At 42.7% G+C, this 19,524-nt stretch overlaps 1 long non-coding RNA gene across 7 annotated transcripts in view; it reads left to right on the top strand.

Annotated features, from left to right (window-relative positions):
• The window catches only part of LOC104869391, a 203,742-nt gene that overhangs the window by 69,277 nt on the left and 114,941 nt on the right, over nt 1-19,524 (top strand). For 4 of the 7 annotated variants that reach the window (XR_004516300.1, XR_004516301.1, XR_782305.3 and 1 more), the window contains exon 2: nt 3,306-3,455. The exons of 2 other annotated variants lie outside the window; for them this stretch is intronic. This is a non-coding gene — a long non-coding RNA (uncharacterized LOC104869391). Of the gene's footprint in view, nt 1-3,305; nt 3,456-10,556; nt 10,646-19,524 lie in introns of all 7 variants that reach the window. One more of the 7 variants, XR_004516302.1, reaches the window with a different exon arrangement.

Genomic DNA, 19,524 nt, shown 5'->3' with positions numbered 1-19,524 from the left:
GTAATCCAGCAAGCCTGCAGCAGCGTTGGAGCAGGGCACCGAATATGGTGCCTTCATCTTCACCAAGTTTGGGCTGATCCTGGCCTCTGCTGTGGGGCTGGAGTCTGAGTCTTCAGCCAGCAACACTCTGCAGGTCCCTTGGTGGTTCACCCATGGCTCCCCAACCCTGAATGTCACCTGTAGCCATTGCTCACCCATTTGCTATGAGATTTTAACACTGGGAGCCCTGAGTTGAAGCCAACCTATATCTGCTCCTAGTCCAGCTTCTGTGGGCCCCTCCTTAAAAAAGGCGTTCAACTGAGCACTCTATCCAGGGAACACAGCTGTTGCTTGTCCTGGATTCACTCACTGGCCCTTATTGCGCCCAGCATCCACTGCTCTGCTCCACTGGCATGTCTCTCCCCAGAGGCCTCTGAAGTCGCCCATCCTCATTGTGTCCCCATGGTAGATTCGATACTCCTTTCTTACTGCATCTATAATCTGACAATATGCATGGGATAATTTCAGTTCTTTTTCATTTAATCCTTTTATGCCTAGCATTCCATTTTTGGAACATCCATAACAATGGAAAAATAAAAAAATTTCTTTTCAAATTCTTGTTCCTTAAATTTTTCCAGGTAACATATATGAATTTCATGCAAAAACAAAAAATTGAAATTTTTGGCATGAATCATTTAAGTGTACTTTATGGACTAGTATGTTACCTATTTTGGAGAAAGTTCCATGTGCTACTGGGAAGAATGTGTATTCTGTTGTTGTTGGATGGACTATTCTGTAGATAGTAACTCCATTTGTTTGAAAGTTTGGTTCAACTCTGGTATTTATTTGTTAATTTTCTTATTTAGCTGCTTTGTCTATTTGTGACAGTGGGGCACTGTAAGTGCATTTGTGTTTTATGAAATTGGATGCACTAGTATTTGGTGCATATATTTTTATAATTATCTTTTCCTGTTGAATTGTTCACTTACCCAGTATGTAGTGACTTTGTCTCATCTGATTGGTCTTGGCTTGAAATCCACTTTGTCTGAAATTAGGATAGTTACTTCTGCTTTTTTTCTGGGTTCCTGTTGTGTGTAATGTTGCATTCCATCCTTTGCTTTCCATTCTGTCTTTTGATGAGGAATTGAGGTCATTCATGTGGAGTTATGATTGAGAAGTATTAACTTATTCCAGTTATTGCATTATTTTCCTGTTTGCTGACTTCCTTATTTTTTTATTTTGCTTAGCTGTCCATCTGCCAGAGGTATTCATTCTTTTTGACTTGCTGGAATTGTTAGCTTCATTGTTTCTTTCTAAGATATTATTGAATTTTTTAAGTGGTTATTTGGTGGTCATGGATTTTTTGAGGGGCTTCTTGTTATGGAAATACCTTATTTCTCCAACAAATTTGAAGGAAAGGTTTGCAGGATACATGTTGGGGTTTAAAGTTGTTATTTTTAAGGGCTTGAAACACTTTATTCCAAACCCTCCTGGCCTTTAAGTTTTGTGTAGAGAAATCTCCTGTAGTTCTGCTAAGTTTATATTTGTATGGGATTTGTTACTTTTTTCTAATAACTTTTAAGATTTTGTCCCTTGATGGACTTTGGGTATTTTGAGCCTAATGCAGTGTAGAGAAGTTCTCTTTTGGTTGTGGCTATTTAGTGTTCTATATGCCTTGCTTATCTGTATGTTCATTTATTTCCCTATATTTGGGAAGTTTTCTGCCATTATTTCTGTGAACAGGTTTTTAATACATTTTTTCTGTCTTCTGATTTTTTTCACTTCTGCTAATTCTTAGTTTTCTTTGCATCATCTAGCAGCTGCTGGATTCATTTTCACTTTCTCTTATAATTTTAATTGTGTCTTGAGTAGTTGAAGTTTGGAGGCATTATTGTCTCTAGTTTTGAAATTGTCCTCACATAGGTTGCTTCTCTGTCCATACTTTCAATCTCCTTTTTAATCTCCTGGATTTTTTATTAAAACCTTTTCATGGGCTCTAATTCTTTGGCAAAGTGGTTGTTCATGTTTTATATCATTTTGTTTAGCTCATATAACTTTTATTAATATCTTCTGAAAGCTGGTGCATTTTTTTGTTACTGCTTCCATTATCTGTTCAGTCATATCTTCCCTGATCCTGCTGAGCACCTCTTTGATCTATTTTTAACCTCTTCTGTTATCCTTTCAAGTAATTTGGGTGTGTGGCTTACACTATTTTGCCCCTGGATGCCCCCTGGGAGAGTTAGGAGAGTTGAGAGAGTTAGGAGTTTTGGGAGGCATTTTGCTGCTTTGTCATCTCATGTTTCTATTGTTTTATTTGTTTTGTGGTGAGATTTGTGGATACTTACAGTGTAAAGACATTATTGCTAGAACAGAGATTTCTTTAGTTGCTTTTCAGTGACGTACTTTGGGTGTGGCTAACTATAATCCTTTCCCACAGACCCAAGGTTGGACTACATTAGTTTATTTGGGAGCAGAGGGTGCCATATAATTAGCCTACAACCAAGTACTTTGGGATGTATTCTAGTGCTGTTAATGCCACAAAGGTAATTTGAATGTGTTGGTTTACAGAGAAACAGTAATAATTATGCAACCATGCTAATATTAAGAAAACAGCTACAGAAGTATCACCCAAGACAAATTGGATACAAACACATCATAAAAACCAATTACATACCACCCTTCATCCTAGAGGTATAAACCCAGAATTATGGTGTAAACATTAAGATAAACCAGGTGGTGGCTTACAACTAATTTATGCTAAATGCAACAGATACATGTCTGCTAATGTTAGAAAAGAATTCAACAGACATTTTATAGAGTTAAATGTCAAAAATTAACAAAGCTTTATGGTCACACTGTTAAAAATAAAGGGTTTGGGATGGGGGACTACAAGAGGAAAATTTTTAAACCTTAAACTATGATAAGAGAGAGAGGAGAGAGCAGTATAATAAGGATCTTGTTCAGGAGTAGAAGTGTGTGTATAGATCTAGGTAAGGGTAAAAGGAAAAAGTGATAAAAAATAGAAGGTAAAAGGAGAAGGAGAAAAAGAAAAAAAATTGGATAGTAAAAGTAACAGAAAAATCAATTAAAGGAAGAAAAATTAAAAAGGAGAAAAGGGGAAAAATTAAAAAGAAAAGGGAAGCAGATACAAAAAAGAAGAATGAAGGAAGCCCCAGTAAACTGGTGAAGAAAAACGGGGGAAAGGAAAAAGCCCTAAAAACAATGCATATACTCACATAAAATGAAAATATAGCAAACAAATCTAAAACAACAACAATAAAACCCAAACAATTTCCCTATGATTCTGAGTGTGTGTTTTCTTCCAGGATCTGCACTACTGGGGCAGTGTCCAAGTCTAGACCTGTCCCTACTCACAGTGGTGGACGGAGAAGACAGTCAGATCCCAGATCTGTGTTGGATTCAAGTACCAGCAGGCAGTAGGATTGGGGCAGTCTCCAGTTTTGCAGCTTTCAAAGGTACAGCAGTTTGGGCTGGGCCTGGTCTCTCGCCTTGGGGATGTGGATGGCGCCCAGCCTGACCGTAGCTCCCAGATCATGGCTGTCCCTTACCCACACACTGTGAAAATGTAACACTGGGAGCCCTGCATTGATGTTGTCCCAAGGCTGCTCTAAGTCTGGGGTTCAAACAGTCAACCCCTCTCTGCCCAAGCACACTGCAGGGCATGAGGTGGGTGCTTTGACTAGTGTCATTCACCAGCTATTGCAGCTCACAGCGTGTGCCGGTCTGTTACACCTCTGCATTTCTCCCTGAAGTGCTCTAGAGTCCCCCACTTTCACTTTGTATTTGTAGATTTGGTCTTCCTTTCACATAGCCACAAGTTGGGTGGGATCTGGGGAGAAAGTACAGGTAGTCCCTCCCCCTTTCCACACTGCATTCTGTCTCTTCAATGTCTCTGTAGGTTTTCATTTTTTTCCCCCTTTAGATTATTGCTGGTTCCTGGGATCTACTTCCATGTTTTGTTTTTTGAGACAGGGTCTTATTATGTAGTTCAGATGGGCCTTGAACTCATTATGTCTATCCCAGGCTGGTCTCATTGTGATCCTCCTGCCTCAACTTCCCGTGTTAGAATTATAGGCCTGTGCTGCTATGCCCAGGCTCAACTTCTCATTCTTAATAGCAATTGTTGAAAAAAAAGTTTTAATTTTTATCAAATTCAATTTATCAGGGTTTTCTTTTATTTGTTGCACGTTTTATCTATCTAGAAATCCTTACCAAACTAAAAATGACAGATTTTCCTTTCTGTGTTCTTTAGCAGTCTTCTTCCTCTGCAGTTGTAGATTTAACCTAGGATCCGACTTCTGAGATGGTTTTTGTGTGTGTTGTGATATATGGTTTGAGGCTTTTTTCTTTTTCTTCCTTTTGTTCCTCTCCTTTTCTCCTCCACTTCTTCCTTCTCCTTTTGCATACAAAGATTCAGTATTTGCAGCACCAATTTTTGAAAGAAAATCTTGTAGTTTCTCCATTGCATTATCCTGGAACCTTGGTTAAAAATGAGTTGATGTTTATGATTATCTCTGGAGTCATTATTCTGTTTCATTAAGTCTATTGTCCACCTTTTCCTGAGTGTCCTACTGTCATGATGATTATATATTCATTTTAAAATCAGGTAGAATAATTCTACCCAGTGTTTTTATTGTATTGTTCTTAAGAGCCTAGCTTTCCACAGATTAGCAGTTGGCAGTAACTTTCACTATATTTTTGATCATACATTTATGAAAAAGAACTACCAGAACTTCTTCAGAAAGTGGCAAGGACGATTGAACAAGTGTGTCTAGACCGAGAGGGAGTGTGTTGAGGGGGATTTATGACAATGCGTCCTTCAGTGTAACACATTTTAAAATTTGAACATTCACCATAGTTTTCTATATACACTGGAGGGCGTGTGTTTCTCGCCACACATGCTGTGCATCTGGCCCTCAGAGCTTGTTCATCTGATGACTTGAAAACTAGTACTCTTTGGACAGCATCTCCTTCACTTCCCTCTTGTCCAGTTCCAGGAAACTGCTGTTTTAACTTTCTGTTTCTGAATTTGACCACTTTAGATTTCACAGATGAGTGAGCTCTTACAGTATTTTTCTTTCTGTGTCTGACTTAATTTAGCATAAAGTTCTCTGGGGTCATTACAGATGGTAGGATTTTCTTCCTTTTTGTAGCTCAGTAAGATTGTGTGTGTGTGTGTGTGTGTGTGTGTATCACACATACCACATTTCGATTATCTACTCATCCATTAGCAAACACTTAGATCATCATCACATCTTGGCTATAGTGACCCTGTGTGTGTGAGTGTGTGTGTGTGTGTGTGTGTGTGTGTGTGTCTGTGTGTGTAGTGACTGTATAATGAGCATAGATGCAGCTGTCTCTTCAAGGTGCTCATTTCCTATGGCTCTGTACCTATACCTCCAAGTGGGATTCCTAGACCATCTGAGGTTCTTTTTTTTAAAATTATTTGTATCTTTTAATTCAATTATGTCTTTTTAAATCTTTTATGGCTAGGACAAGCAGTTAACCAGCTACCATTCCATGCTATATGAGGACAAGAAACCTGGAAAGAGAAGAATTAGATTTCTGAGAGAAAATGTTCTCTCTTCTCAAGTTTTAATGTGTGCTGGAATCACTACATCTTGTAAAATGTGTATGCTGGTTTCGCTGGCCTCAGATGGGACTTAAAATTCTACACTTCTGAAAACTACCCATTGATACTTAATGCTACTCATTTACATACTTTAAGTACAAGGTTAGACTGTTGGGAATTATCACAAATTTGGCCATTAGTTTTAGAAGCCATTAATGTTAATTTTAAAAAATGCTAATATGCATAGTACTCTGCAAAAAAGTCTTGATTTCTAGACAGTAGAAGAAAAAGTGATTGGAAGAATCTAAGCAACATACTGATCCAATTACTATTTTTTTAAAAAAAGCTTTGTGATTCGATCCCCGGTACCAAAAGAAAAAAAAAAAAAAGCTTTGTGAATGAAACAAACACACACAGAAGGAAAATATGAGGATGAAAGGAGTCCTTTGCCTAAGGAAAAGGGACGAAACTCACCTTAAGTTGCCCCAGGTGAGTCGGAAACAACGTATCACCACAATTTCATCATTTGCTCTGATTTCTCCTTAATGCTTCAAGTGCTGTAGGACATACTCCTGGTATTATTTGTCTTCTAGAAAAAGTTGGGAGCAAAACCCTGTGGCTGTCTCTTTGGACTTGGCTTAGAGGTCACAAATTACAGGAATTATCGATTTGCAGCTATTGTCCAATGTGCAGAAGGATAGCTTTCCCCTTCATTTATGCTTTCGTTGCCTCTTCTGTGTCTCAGGTGATCCTAGCTTTCCTTCATCAAATGTTCTTTGTAGGCATTGACTTAAAGGGTAATACTCAGGTAATTTTTTTTTTTCATCAACTCAGGCTGCTGTTAGCTGAGGGTTTGCTGTGTTGAGAGGAATTCTAAGTTTTGTTTGTGATTGATAAGTCATGTCTGCTAAGGGACAAATGGGTTAAGTGTTTTCCATTTATAGGTTGGCAGAAGACTCCTTGAAACCCTAGTGGGACATTACTTTATTATCCCTAAGCCCTACACCCATTCTAACCCCACAAGTTCTTTCCTTCTTCCTTCTATTCCTCAGCCCCAATGGGCCTGCATTTGAGGATAATGTGCAAGTTTTAGCCTTAGGAGTTATCGCTAATTATCCATTCAGATAGGATTTTGTTTGGTGTCTTCTCGTTATTATCTATCTTAAGCAGTGGACATTTCTAAAAAGTGAATAGTTTCCCAACTACACGAGAGCAGGATTTCTCAGTCTGCATGCCTAGCTTCCCTTTGATATAATCAGGTTGTCTGCTGCCTAGAGGGTATCTCCCCGGCTGGGGAGCTGTTGCCTGTTGCTCTTGGGGCAATCACTACGGAACACCTTGTCTTGCTTGTGCTTCATAGTGTGGAGTGATCCTGACTCCCTGGCATAGCGGCTCTGCTGACAGGTGAAGAGAGTTTATGAGACTATCTCTAAACTTTCAATAAAATCCTTATAGACCTCGATGCTAAGGGATCTAATTTCACTCTGCTTGGACCATTTTTGCATGGTCATTTTTTAAAATTTAGTCTTAAGAAAGTGACAAGCCATGAATAGATGAGTTGAATCCTTAGCAAATTATACAAGTTAACTAAGAAATGAACTCTGTTTTCAGTGGTTTTGCTTAATGGGAATCATACTGGTTTGTTTGGAGAGTCATGGTTCTGAATTTTGCTTTGTCTCTCACTGGCGATCTTGGAAAAGTACTTAGCCTCTCTGGCCTTCATTATTTCACCTGTAAATTAGAACTAATAACTGTCTCTTTGGGATCTCAGGATCTCCCTTGATGTCTTTTTCCTCTCTCTTGTGTTTGATGGAGGTTTTGTTTTGATTGTATTTTTCTTTTGATCTTAGTAGTTATTGTATTTCCCAGTATTGTAGTGCTACCATTGGCTTTTCTAGGTAGGAACCAAAGGTCAATAGAGCTAAGAAGAGAGTGAGGCCTTAATGACAGCAGGCTGCAGAGATCCATTGGATGGGAAAGTGGGTGTAGTTCAGAAGCCTTCAAACCAAATGGATCTTTATGGAATTGCCAGGTTATTAGACTCAGGGTCTCATTTATTCCAGGGAAGATGAAATGTAGTAAGGGAAAGAGTACCTTAGAAATATGTTCTTCAAATCAAACTTTACCCAAGGTAAATTAGGATATAAGTGATATTACATTAATTCATTAACTCATTAAGTCATTCATGCCCCATTTCCTTAGCATGTTTTGTGTGCTAGGTACTGTATCAGTTATTGCTTCAAAGAGTTTATGATAAAAGCAGTGGAAGGCAATTATAACACCATGTGGCAGGTGTCTCTAACTAAAATGGTGGAGACAAAGCTTCTTTCCTTACTTACAAATCTTCTAGATCTAAAAGCAGACCCCTCTTATTATTACCAGTCCACCACTGCAATTCATTCCTCTTTTCTCCTGGATGAAATAAAATACCCTTTGAGAGATTTTGAACTCCAGCTTCATTCACATCTTTGGATTCCTGGGATCCCCTACTACAAAATTGAGCAAAATGATGGGTGTAACTTCTGTGTCACTTACATTAAAGCAAATCTTTTGCTATGGATCTCCACCCTTTATTCTCTACCAGTTTGAGAAGACATGAGGTTTGGGGTCATTCGGCCAGCAGAAACTTAGAAGATTTTGTTGGCCCTGTGAGATTCCTGGGTCCACTTTTGGGTCCAAACTCAACATTGGAATATTCGCAGAGCTAAGATTTTATGTATTCCAAAATTAAAACTTTTCAAGTTTCCAGGGTAGAAAAGCATGAAGAACCAATCTTTTCCCAGGGCCTAATCTCTTAATCTCTAAAATTTGCAAAGTCAATGAAGAAGCAAGAGATCCTTGTCTATATTTTACGTAAAAGTGGAATACTTTTCTCTGGATGGTAGTAGAGGGAATGTCACAGATGCAACAGGACAACAATGACAGCAACAGGAAAGCTGGTGAGTTTAAAGTTGTGCTTGAGAAGATGGTGAAGAAAGGAGGGACTCTCTTCAGAGGTCATCTAATTCAATACCAGCAGTCCAGGAGCCAGCACTCATGGTAGACGCTAAACATGCAGCGTCATCCTGGCCCCATTTGGCGAAAGTCTCCCTGTCTGTACCTCATTTCAGAGATGGCATTTCCGTGGCTCTTGAAGGGCCAATGGCCATATAATCTACATGAATGGGAGAAGACCTTTCCACTTCATGCATCATTTATTTTCTCATTTACAAATATTTACTGAGTAGGTATTTTAGGCCAGGAAGATGTCATCAATTCTCCATATGTCCTCAGTCTTAGGTAGTATTGACTCCATGAAGCCAACAATAACAATGTTTATAACAGTAAAGATACACTCTTAAAAACCAGTACAGATAGATATGCATATAGCAAATATTATATTACATGTAAGTAATCTAGCGATGATTTAATGTGCACAGGAGATATGTGTAGATTATATGGAAATGCTATGCCATTTTTTATAAGCACTGAAGAGTTTGGTGTTCAGCGGGTCCTGGGATCAATGGATCCCATGGGTCCTGAGGGTGACTGCATAGCAGGAACTGGCAGGAGTTACACAGCCATGCAGAGGCACAGACCAAGTGGATGTCTGCTATCACTCAGCAGCCTGTGTCTACTGTGATAAAGGCATGTGATTAATTACACACAGAGACCATATGCATGTTCCCTTGCTCGCTAATTGCAATTAGTTGCAGGAGCAATGAACATATTGCTCTTGGTGAATGTTAGGCCATTTCCCTGGAATCCCCTTGGTTCTCCGTAAAGCCGCAATTAACTTCACTAATTATTCCCTTCACCACATGTGCTTCACTTAATAGAGAACCAAACTAATGAATATTGATCTTTTAAAAACATTTTTTTTTTCTAAAAGCCATCTTGGCTGCCATACAATTAACACCAACAGTGGCTCTGTAGACAAAATTGTGGGTAGCAAATCTGCCCAAAGCTGGTGGGGAGAGACAGGAAGCTTCAGTTTGAGAATATCTTTATTCTTCCTCTGGGGAGGGAAAGGCTGTTTGCACTGGCAATAAGCCATGGGGCACTTTTAGCTGGATGAGCCATGGAGGTTTTTGTAGCTAGTATTAGCAGCTGCTGAGAGTGGAGCTGGTACCTGAGAGAGGGGTGCTGAGGTCAAGGCTAGGGAGGCAGCCACTGCAAATGAGTAAGGCCCTTGCTCCAACACCCCATAAACACAGCTGAGCCATGTACCTGCTTCTCCCTTAAAAATTACATTGACTTGCACATTTTCCTTCTTAAACCCCTATGACTTTTCCCAAGATGTCAGTGATCTCCAGTCTCCACCCTTGTGTGTGTGTATTGGGGTGACTTAGGTGCTCATGACTTTGGGTTCCTATGTTCAAGAGTCTTGCCTTGGCCCTGCTATTGATTTGGCGTGAAACCTGGTGCTTGCTTTGATCTGCACACATCAACATATGTGTGTGCACATGTGCATCCTCTACAAGCACTCATGAGAATGAGAACTGGGGGCAGGGGTGGCTTTTGATCACATCCCCTGAAAAAGGTCAAGTGGAAAAGCTGCTATCCCTTTCTTAAGCTGCCCTTCAAGCTGCTCACTGCCTGGGATTCTTGGCCCATCCATTCTCATTGGGTCTACCTTGTGAGGGACAACACATATCTCTCTGTATCTGTTGCTGAGAAATCTAATAATTTTTCTGTGAAAGCTTGGGAATTCCCCCAAAAAACCAAGAGGATGAGACAAGAGGGAAGTCTCTCTTTAGCATGGGTTCTCACCAGTTGCTAGGACAGCAGCTCTCTTCACTTCATTATACTCACAGTGCATCCTGCTACTTTCAGTCCCTGGGGGCCTCAGTGAGCTTCCCAGATCCCACAGAGAGTTGAAATAGCTTTTGGAGCCAGGCAGCATGCCCATAGTTTATGGCTCCATTTTACACAGATGGAAACTGAACCTTGAGGGTTTGCAGTTGGGCAGATCTGGTCCTTACAAGTCTCCTTTCTGCTTTAGGGAGGTGTGTGAGAGATCAAGACATAAGAACCCATATCACTTGGCCCTTTCTCCACCTTGCTGTCTTCCCAGTGCCATCTTGCTTTAAGGTAATACTCTGGTAGATGAAACAATGTGAGAGGAGCCAACCGGTATTCAGTTGTTTGTAGTTTTCTCAACACTGTGGAAATTTTATGCAGATATTTCTTTACTGAGCTAAATCTTGGAAACAGCCTACATGTTCTTCAATAGATGAATGGATAAAGAGAATGTGGTATTTGTATACAATGGAGTATTATCTGCCATAAAGAAAGATAAATTAGAGTCATTTGTAGGAAAATGGATGCACCTTGAGACCATATCGTTAAGTGTAATAAATCAGACACACAAGCGTAACTATCTCATGGTTTCTCTTATGTGAGAACATCAAAGTATGAATAAAGGACAAAATAAAGATAGGAAGTAGAGAGATCTTTCTCAGAGAGGAAGGGATCAAGAGACAGAAAGGGAGGGAGGGGAAGGGAAAGGGGGTGAAAAACAGCATCAAGATGTGTTTTGCACATGTACAAAGTCCACTCAATGAATGTAAACATTATGCACAGCACATGCGCAGTACTGAAAGGTTCTGTGCCTTTCACATGTTGCTAAATGTTAAGCCACATCCCTTGCCTCTTTGCACTAAATGCCACTGGAACTCCTGCCTTGCTGTGACAATCAAATATGTCTCCAGACTTTGCCAAATGCCCCTCTGGTTATGAACCAGTGGGTCACACATCCTTGTGACAATAGTTTACCTTTTTGACTTGGACTGGGAACAGTTCATCACGCCTGACGTCTTAGAGGAGATGAGCAAGCCACGTACTGCTTATTGTGGGAAAAAAAAAAAAGGTTTTGAAGTTAGAGTTCCTTTTCCTGGAAGGAGGTCATGTGCCTTCAGGGTAGTGGGACAGGAAAACAGATATGCCGCGTGCTGACCCTCTCGTGGCATGACTTCTGCTAGGGATAGCTTTGGATTTTTTAAGAGCAGTCTGCCCAAGCTGTGCCAAGAACTTTTAGTCAGTCGGGGTGGGGAAAGACACGGAGCGTTTGAACAGCTTGACACCATGGAGGCATAAATCGTTAGGAGAGGCCAGTGTGAGCTGGAGAGATTTGTAAATGTGGCAGACGGTAATCCTGGTATTTTGTGTTAATTGTTTTGCTCAGGCAGGAGACCTCCTGCGATTTACATTCTGGAAGGGGATGAGCGCTGAGCCAGACAGCTCGTCACTTCCAGAGAAGATGCTTGGGGACACGGCAGATGCCTGGGACGTGGGGGCGGGTGCTCTGCTGCCTCCCAAGTCCTCATTTGTTCCAGAGCATTGGTGGTCCTGTCATTTGCCCTAGGGGGACCCAAGTGGGGTGATCAGAGACCTGTACCCAGCGGCGGGATTGTAGACAGCAAAAATCCCTTCCCACCCACGGGCTCAAGGTGCTGTGCAGACGAGGGGTGGGGCAGTGGGCGCCCAAGGCTTGGTCCACCCAGCCCCTCCTGCAGGGGACCCTGCCAGGCCCTGAGTGGGAGAGGAGACTTCAGAGGGAGCAGGGTGTGTGTGTGTGTGTGTGTGTGTGTGTGTGCATGTGCGCACGCGCCTGTGCACAGGAAAGCCTTCGATGGATGCGTGTGCAGTTTTAATCCTTGCTCACCTGATAAAGCTCATGGGCAGCTGTGGAAGGGAAATGGGGAAAGATCAGGCCTCCCCCAAGCCAGTCTGTTGCTTTGCTTGAAAAGCTCCAGAAGCTGGTTCTCCTTTCCAAGCCACAGGGATGAGATGAACCTTAAACACCTGCCTTAGCAGCATACGCAGAGTTCTGCAGGAGCGGGGGCCCAGTATTTATGTATTTTCCCTCCCTTCCTTCCCTCTCCTCCCCTCTCTTTACCTCCCCTTCCCTTCCAACAAATAGAAGTCAGAGGACTGGGCCAGAAATAGCGTTCATTGGTGAATAAAGCAGTGACTTTCCTCAGAATTTAGAGCTTAAGGCCAGTGAAAGAAAATTAACAAGAAATAAACATGATTACAAATTATTTTTGTTTGTTATGCCCTATTTTACCACAATCACTGGTTTGTAGAGAATTGCGTAGGGGGACTTGGACTTTAAATAGGGGGACCTCATAAGGCCCCTCAGGAGTTTCTATTCCAGTGAATATCTGAAGTTGGAAGGGGTCCCGCTCCTGGAACTGTGTGTATGGAGGTCCTAAGGTAGCATGGAGAGAGGGGACAGCAGCAGGAAATTTTATTCTTTTGCAACAGTGATTAAGTTTTTAATGGGAAAACATCACTGGCTTCAAGCCAAAACATGGAGGCACTCGGAAGTCCTGAAGCCAGATGGCATAGGCCCATAAGAGACAGAAAGTGGATGTAGGGGTCCAACAGAAGGGCCAGTCCTCAAGAAGAGAGGTCAGGATTGTGTTAAGGCCTGGGGCCTCTGCTGATCCATTTGATGTCCTTGTGCAGACAAAGCCCGGCCCAAGGAGGGTTCTGGGCTAGATTTCAGAGGCCACTTTAGCGGGGCTCAGGCGGCATCACCATCTGCATCGCCTGGATCAGGGCTGGGAGCTCACGTTAAGCATTAAGCTGTCTGAGACTAGCAGAGTTTGCTGAATCTCCTGCTAGAGAGGGATTTGGTGAGTAAATATACCACATCTGCTTATGTGGAGAGTGACTAGCTGTTGGTGTACCTAAGCTAATTGTTAAGTCAACTGGCACATTGGGTACAGTTATTGGCTCATTTTCTTCTGGGGTTTCAAAGTCGGAGGGCACTGTTAGCCAGTGTACACGAAACAACAGATCCCCTGGCTACCACCTCAGAATCTCAGGCTTCAAGGGCACATGGGCAGGTTACGCAGCCAGGGCCATCTCAGGTTTAGGAGACCTGTCAATTTTCTTTTTCTTTCTTTGTTGTCTTTGAATCTTTATTAAGTTTGTTGGTACATTTTAGGTATATAATACAGTTACATTCATCATTGGGTTCTTGTATATTTCATGACTCATCTTGGTTCTTATTTTTCCCCATTCCCCAGCCCTCCCTTCAGCCCCTCCACCCTTTCCTGTTTACAAAGACATTTTGCCACGTTTTTCCTTTTTGACGTATTTTTTTCTACCTGTTAATTTTCTATGGGGGGAAGAGGTGGAGAGGAAGGACTAACATTCATCAGCCGCTTACTACATGCTGGATTCGGTTAGATGTGTTTCTTGTGCATGTCACTTAGGTCACATACCTACCAGGGGTGGGGTGGGGGCAAGTGCTTTCAGCCCTGTTAGACCTAGGAAGGAAGACTGTCAAGCTCAGACAAGTTAGGCACCCTGCCCACCAAGGTCTCCATCAGGAAGAGCAGAGTGGGATTTGCTCCGAGGTCTGTCTCATTCATACCCTGTGTGAGCACAGTAAAGGTAGCAACTCCAGAAATCCTGAAGCCAGCTGGTATCACCCCATGTGAGGACAGAGCTTGTGACCGTAGCAGTTTGGAAACACACCTGGGTGGCGGCAGGCCTCTGACAAGGCTGGAGTCCTTTTGCTGCTTGTACCAATCAGGTATTTATTTCTCCGAGGTGAGAAGTTCTGCACTGGGAACATGCAGATTAATGTACCACAACTGACACCCGACTGGCCAGGAAGCAAACACTAGGCAGAAATTTCTCCTGAGCAGATCAAGTTGACTGTTCATTGTCATATGTGTCTGATGTGCTCTGGGAAATAGGTGTCTGTCAGGCAGGGGAGCCTGGTAGGAACCCTAGTGTCACCGTGGGAATAATCCCTGGTGAGTTGAGCAACATGAGCCTTCTCACTCAGTGCCGAAGTTGGGCCTTGCGCACTTGGCCCTGGACTGAATTCAGCTTCCTGGCAGAAGAATCTGGAGAAAGTTTAATAAAAGTCATTTGACAAAGTGTGTTTCTGTAGCAGTGGCTATTTGAACTTTTCTTTCTTTGATGTACGCAAGTGTCTTCTGCTATATTATATGTTGTCTACCTCCTGGTAAACAGCAAGCTGCTCAAAGAGGCAGGCCTTGCCACAGAGTAGAATCAAACCTTGTTTTCGGTTTTGCATCTAGGAGCCATCCGCTTCTTAATAGGAAGTGGCATGTTTTGGATGCATTTCCTGGGAAGTCAGCGTCGGTAGACTGAACACGGAGCGTTTGCGAAGTGATTTGTGATCGAGGTTGGGATTGAGCTTCACTGTTGAGGAAAAATAGGTTTTTGATAGATAAAGGGGAGGCAGGAGAGTGTTTTTAGCTGGTGATACAGGATAGATACGGGAAAAGCTTGGAAGTGGGAAAGCTTGTGATTTATGATAAGAAAACTGCGTGGCTGGAGCCGAGCCGTGTGATGATGAGATGTATTCCAAAGTGCATTTGGAGGAGGTCGTTGAGGATTTGTTCCTTCCCTTCCTAGTGAGTGGAGGGCTTGGAGTTAGGATTTGGGGCTTAGTGGGGACTGAACTGGGGTTAGTTCACGATGGCCCCATATAGGGAAGGAGCAATCTTCCTAGGAAGGAAGATGTGTCCTGAGCAGGAGAAAGCCGAGGACCAAAGATGTGGTCTGGACAAAGGATGTAGTCAAATGAACGTCTCTAGCATAGACTACTGTCCGCAGAAATGATGCAAAGAGGGCCTCTCATCTCCAGGAGGAGGAATAAGCCTGGTCCTGGTGCAATAAAGAGAAAGGTGAGGGGAAATTGGTGAGGCTGGGAAGTAGAGGATTAGATTGGGGGAATCCATTTGGAAGTTAGGTGGGAGGCAGAGCCTGGACACGTCTCTGAGGCTGTGATGTCAACCTGCGGCTTTTTTCTTCGAGGCCTGGGGCTTTGCCTGTGGACCTGAACTCATGGCTGGTGAGAGCTCTCAGCCCTGCTCCCTGCTGAGAGATGTGGGCTCTGCCTCAGTGACTTCTCTGTAGCCTGTGTGACCCAAGAGTGCTAATTTGACATGGAGGTTGGTACCAAGAGGCATGTTGTCTACCATGTAGCAGAGTCTTACTTAACTCCCTTTGATTTTCTCCTTATTTCTTCCTGCTCTCTAGAGTGTCCAGCAGCGATCTTATTTTCCTTCTTTCTTTTCCCCTGCCAGCCTGTGTAAGTCCCACATACAGCCCCCAAATAATCAGATCTCGTTGGCCTGTCTAACAAATCCAAAGTAAAACAAAAGTGTCCATTTTTGTGTCAAGTATGCTCTTTCGAGAACTTGATGGCCTGAGTCCAGTCTCTCGGTAAGAATACTCATCCCACAAAGCAACGCTGTTCAGAGGGAGGAATTCTTTCCTTCCATGTTTCCCTCTGATTTTCCCAGATGAGACCACCAGAGGTTCCTGAGCAGAGAATAGTGCTTGAGAAGATAAGTCTGGCTGTGCCTGTCAGGCTGGAGGGTAAAGGGTTATCAGGGAATGAACAAGTAGGGAAGCAAGAAGATGATGCTGGCAGGTCTGGGCCGGAAGCGGGCAGTGTCTGGACTGTGGGGTTTCAGAATGAACATGTGAGGACCACAGGACTGTGGCTGTCACTCAGTACCTGACATGGGGCAGAGCCCTGAAGATTCAGCAGTGACAAGAGGAGGCCCTGGTTCTGCGGGATATAGAAAAGAGGACGTCACAGCCAGTCCTCTCTCACCTATGCTTGGGGTGGGACACACCCTGTCCTTATAGCCAATTTAGATGTTTGAGAATGAGTCAAGGAGAGCAGAGCCTCAGAGCCTGGAAAAAGCAGCCCTATAGAAATGCCGTAAGAAGGGGGAAAAAAACGATAGAATGAAAAACATCTTCTAAATGAAAGATGAAACCAAACATCTAATGGATGGTCCAGAAAGCAAGGGCAAATAGGGCTTAGGGCTTTAAGTTGTACATCATTTTCACCAAGCACTTCTTCCTTTGATTTTTTTAAACACTTAAAGGGCACTTTGTCATTTCAAGTTTCCAAATTGGCAATGGGGGTGATTCAGGTAATGTATTGTGATCAGATGCAATTTGCAAAGGGCTTTAAAAATACTCATTACTTCTGAATCACGCCTGCTTCTTGGCGTGTGCCATGCCAACCATGAGAACCCAGCAGACCTTTAAATCACGACAGCCTTTGTGGTTGTTTGTTTTATTGGTTTTTAATGAACTTGTCCTTGCAGTTAATGCTGGAGAATGGGGCTGAGCGTATTGTTCCAGTCCTTGAGGACACAGAGCAGGTATCTCTGAGGCTGGGCCTGCAGTGGCTCCATTTGTAGAAGTCTGGCATCAGTCTCCACATCACCATGCCCTTATACATGGGGTCAGATGCACATCTTTGGTGTTCACTGTTTCTGACACCCTCCTATTTACCGAATGTCCACAGTGGGTGGAACCGTGTCGCTCCACTGTGTAAGACACTTGTCAATGCCGTATCCAAAGCTGCAGACATCTGCCCATTGCAGCAACTGACCTTTGCTGAGGTTTCAGACAGAAGCAGGCATGCTGCCGAATTAATGTGCTCCTGCTTTCTGGTATTTTCCATGCTTCAGAGCTTAAAACTGATATAACTCCGATTTCAGGTGGTAGCTCTTGCAACTCTTAGGGCTGGTGAAATTCCACATTTTTGAGGGGGATCTAACACCTTCCTGCTTCCTCATACTTTTCTCTGTCTCTGTTTGGGGTGTTTCTGTTTCAATTTCTGCTGCCAGGATGTGAACCTCAGTCCCTTCTCCATGGAATCTGCTGTGATGTAAGGATTTATCTATCTGTCTATTCTACACTTCACTAATGGGTCATAGGAAGAGCCTCAAGGAGAACATGCAGTCTGTGTTAGCAGCCCTGACAAACACACACACACACACACACACACACACACACACACACACACACACACACACACACTGTTCCTTCTCATGCAAAACCTCTCCATTCTACTGCCACCAGCATTCTCCAGTCTGTGGAGGTGCTTTGTGGGGGAAAGTCTTTGCTTCACCTGAAAGCAATTTGCCAAGGAATTTCTGAACAAATATATTACTGTCTCTGGAAGGAATTCTGATGAATTTTATTTTCTCTTAAATAGCTACTGAGGGTAAAATGATTGTGTACAAGTGCAGGACTTATCAGAACTCTGATGGTGAACGGTCTGTGCTCACCTGTCAAAGTACCCCTCAAAGCTGTTCCAATTTGATCCCCTTCTTCATCCCTGCCTGATGGTACCATGCTGCACCAAATATTTTCTTCACCATGTCCTTTCAGCCTTCCATTCCTCTGCATATCTTGGTTCTTCTTCTTGTAGTGTTCATCTGGAAAATTCCTATGATCTTTAAAAATCTGGTTCCATGGCTCTTATGATCTATGATCTCTGCCTATCTGAAACCTGCCCTGGCCCCGTTCCTCAGAGTAAGGCACCGTCTTCTCAATATTTTCTTTAATGTGCTGCACTGGATCCACCTTAATAGCATTTACCTGACGGAATTTATTCTGATGTTCGCTGTCTGCCTTCTCACAAGACACAAACTACTGGAGAAAAGGGACTGTCCATATACATCTTTGTCCTCAGTTCCTAGATCAATATTGGGCAAACACAGGGGCTCACTAGATGTTTGTGGAATGAATTAAGGAATGTCTCTGTCTTGTCCGCAGTATGACAAGTGATGCAATCCATTTGATTTAGAGTAAGGGGTCAAATCTCTCAGTTCTATAGTCCAACACTATTTTAACAGTGGACTATGAAAGTTCTGTCTTATTTATGTGTATCCCAGCTAGGGGGGAAAAAAAAATCTCTTCTTCATTTCTCCAGGTTGAAAGTCATTTTCTAAAAGTTTGGCTTAAAGAAAGGGTTACTGTAGATGAAATTCTGAAGAATTTGCTGGAAACACCAGAGAGGCAGAGAGTGGCTGAAAGGAGAAGCCAGTTAACAATGTGCTGAGAAGAAAATAGGGTCTGGCTGAAGAGTTGCCTTGGTGAGTGGAGAAAGGAGAGAACTAGCCTCTCTCAGCACTTCTGGGGCCTGGTAAGGACAGGGTTCGGGCAGGCACGATCAGTCATTGTGATCTGACACACAAGCCACCCTGTTCCTCCTCTGTGCCAGCCACGAAGGAGGACTCCAAAACAGATGTCTTGCCTCTCTTCTTTTAGACTTCTAGCACATAATTCTCCTGACATCCAGGCTGTGCTCCAGGGCCTTGCTGGACTTCCTGCTTAACCACATTCAGCTATGCCAGTTCTGTGCCTTGGAGGTATGCAGTTTGGCAAGGTGTGCCTCTGGACCCTTTCCTAGTCCTGTGTGGGCATCTGTCCTCTAGCAGTTCAAAGAGGAAAGATAGTGATATGAATCCTGGACCTGTGCCTTCTGTTCCAGATCCTTTGGCAAGTTAATTTAACCTTCTCTCAACCGCATGTGGTAGGTATTGTGATTAAATTTAACATAAGTGGAAAAGGAGAATTTGAGAGCTAACATAGAAAATGAATCCTGATACAGGGCCCAAAACGTTGATGCCCAATCTATGTTTAGAGGAAAGCAGGTAGGAAGGACACACATTGAAGTAGGCATTATACTTACATATAGGTAAAAATAAAACATCAAGCTAAACTCTATCAATCTAAACTAAAACAAACTCAAATAAGCAACAACAGAACCCCTTTACAGTCTCCTATTATCCTGAGACTGGTATGGACTTTGCTTGCTGCTGTCCTCTTGCCTCCTGCAACTGAATAGAAGACCTTCTGTTCTCCATAGCTAATTGTTAATCAGCATGTACCTCCAAGCTTCTTCTCTCCAATTTTCTGTCTCCCAATTATCCAAAGAAATAATTTGGCCAAGTGATGAGGGCACACATGTTTGCTAACAGCAGATTCTTCTGCCTTTGTGGAGTAGAAATGGATATTCTGTGAAAAATACAAAGAGCCACTGCGGCAGTGTGTGACCAGAAGCCCCTCTGCTGCTCAGTGAATCTCTGGTATTTAATTATGCCAAGGGTTTCCAGAATGAAGCTCTAATTTTCTCTTAAAAAAAAAAAAAAAAAAAA

Source organism: Fukomys damarensis, unplaced genomic scaffold (genome assembly GCF_012274545.1).
Source record: "Fukomys damarensis isolate Sample0158 unplaced genomic scaffold, DMR_v1.0_HiC HiC_scaffold_8, whole genome shotgun sequence".
NCBI classification, from domain to species: domain Eukaryota; kingdom Metazoa; phylum Chordata; class Mammalia; order Rodentia; family Bathyergidae; genus Fukomys; species Fukomys damarensis.
The sequence above is the reverse complement of the archived record's forward strand: the minus strand, read 5'-3'. Positions and strand labels throughout refer to the sequence as shown.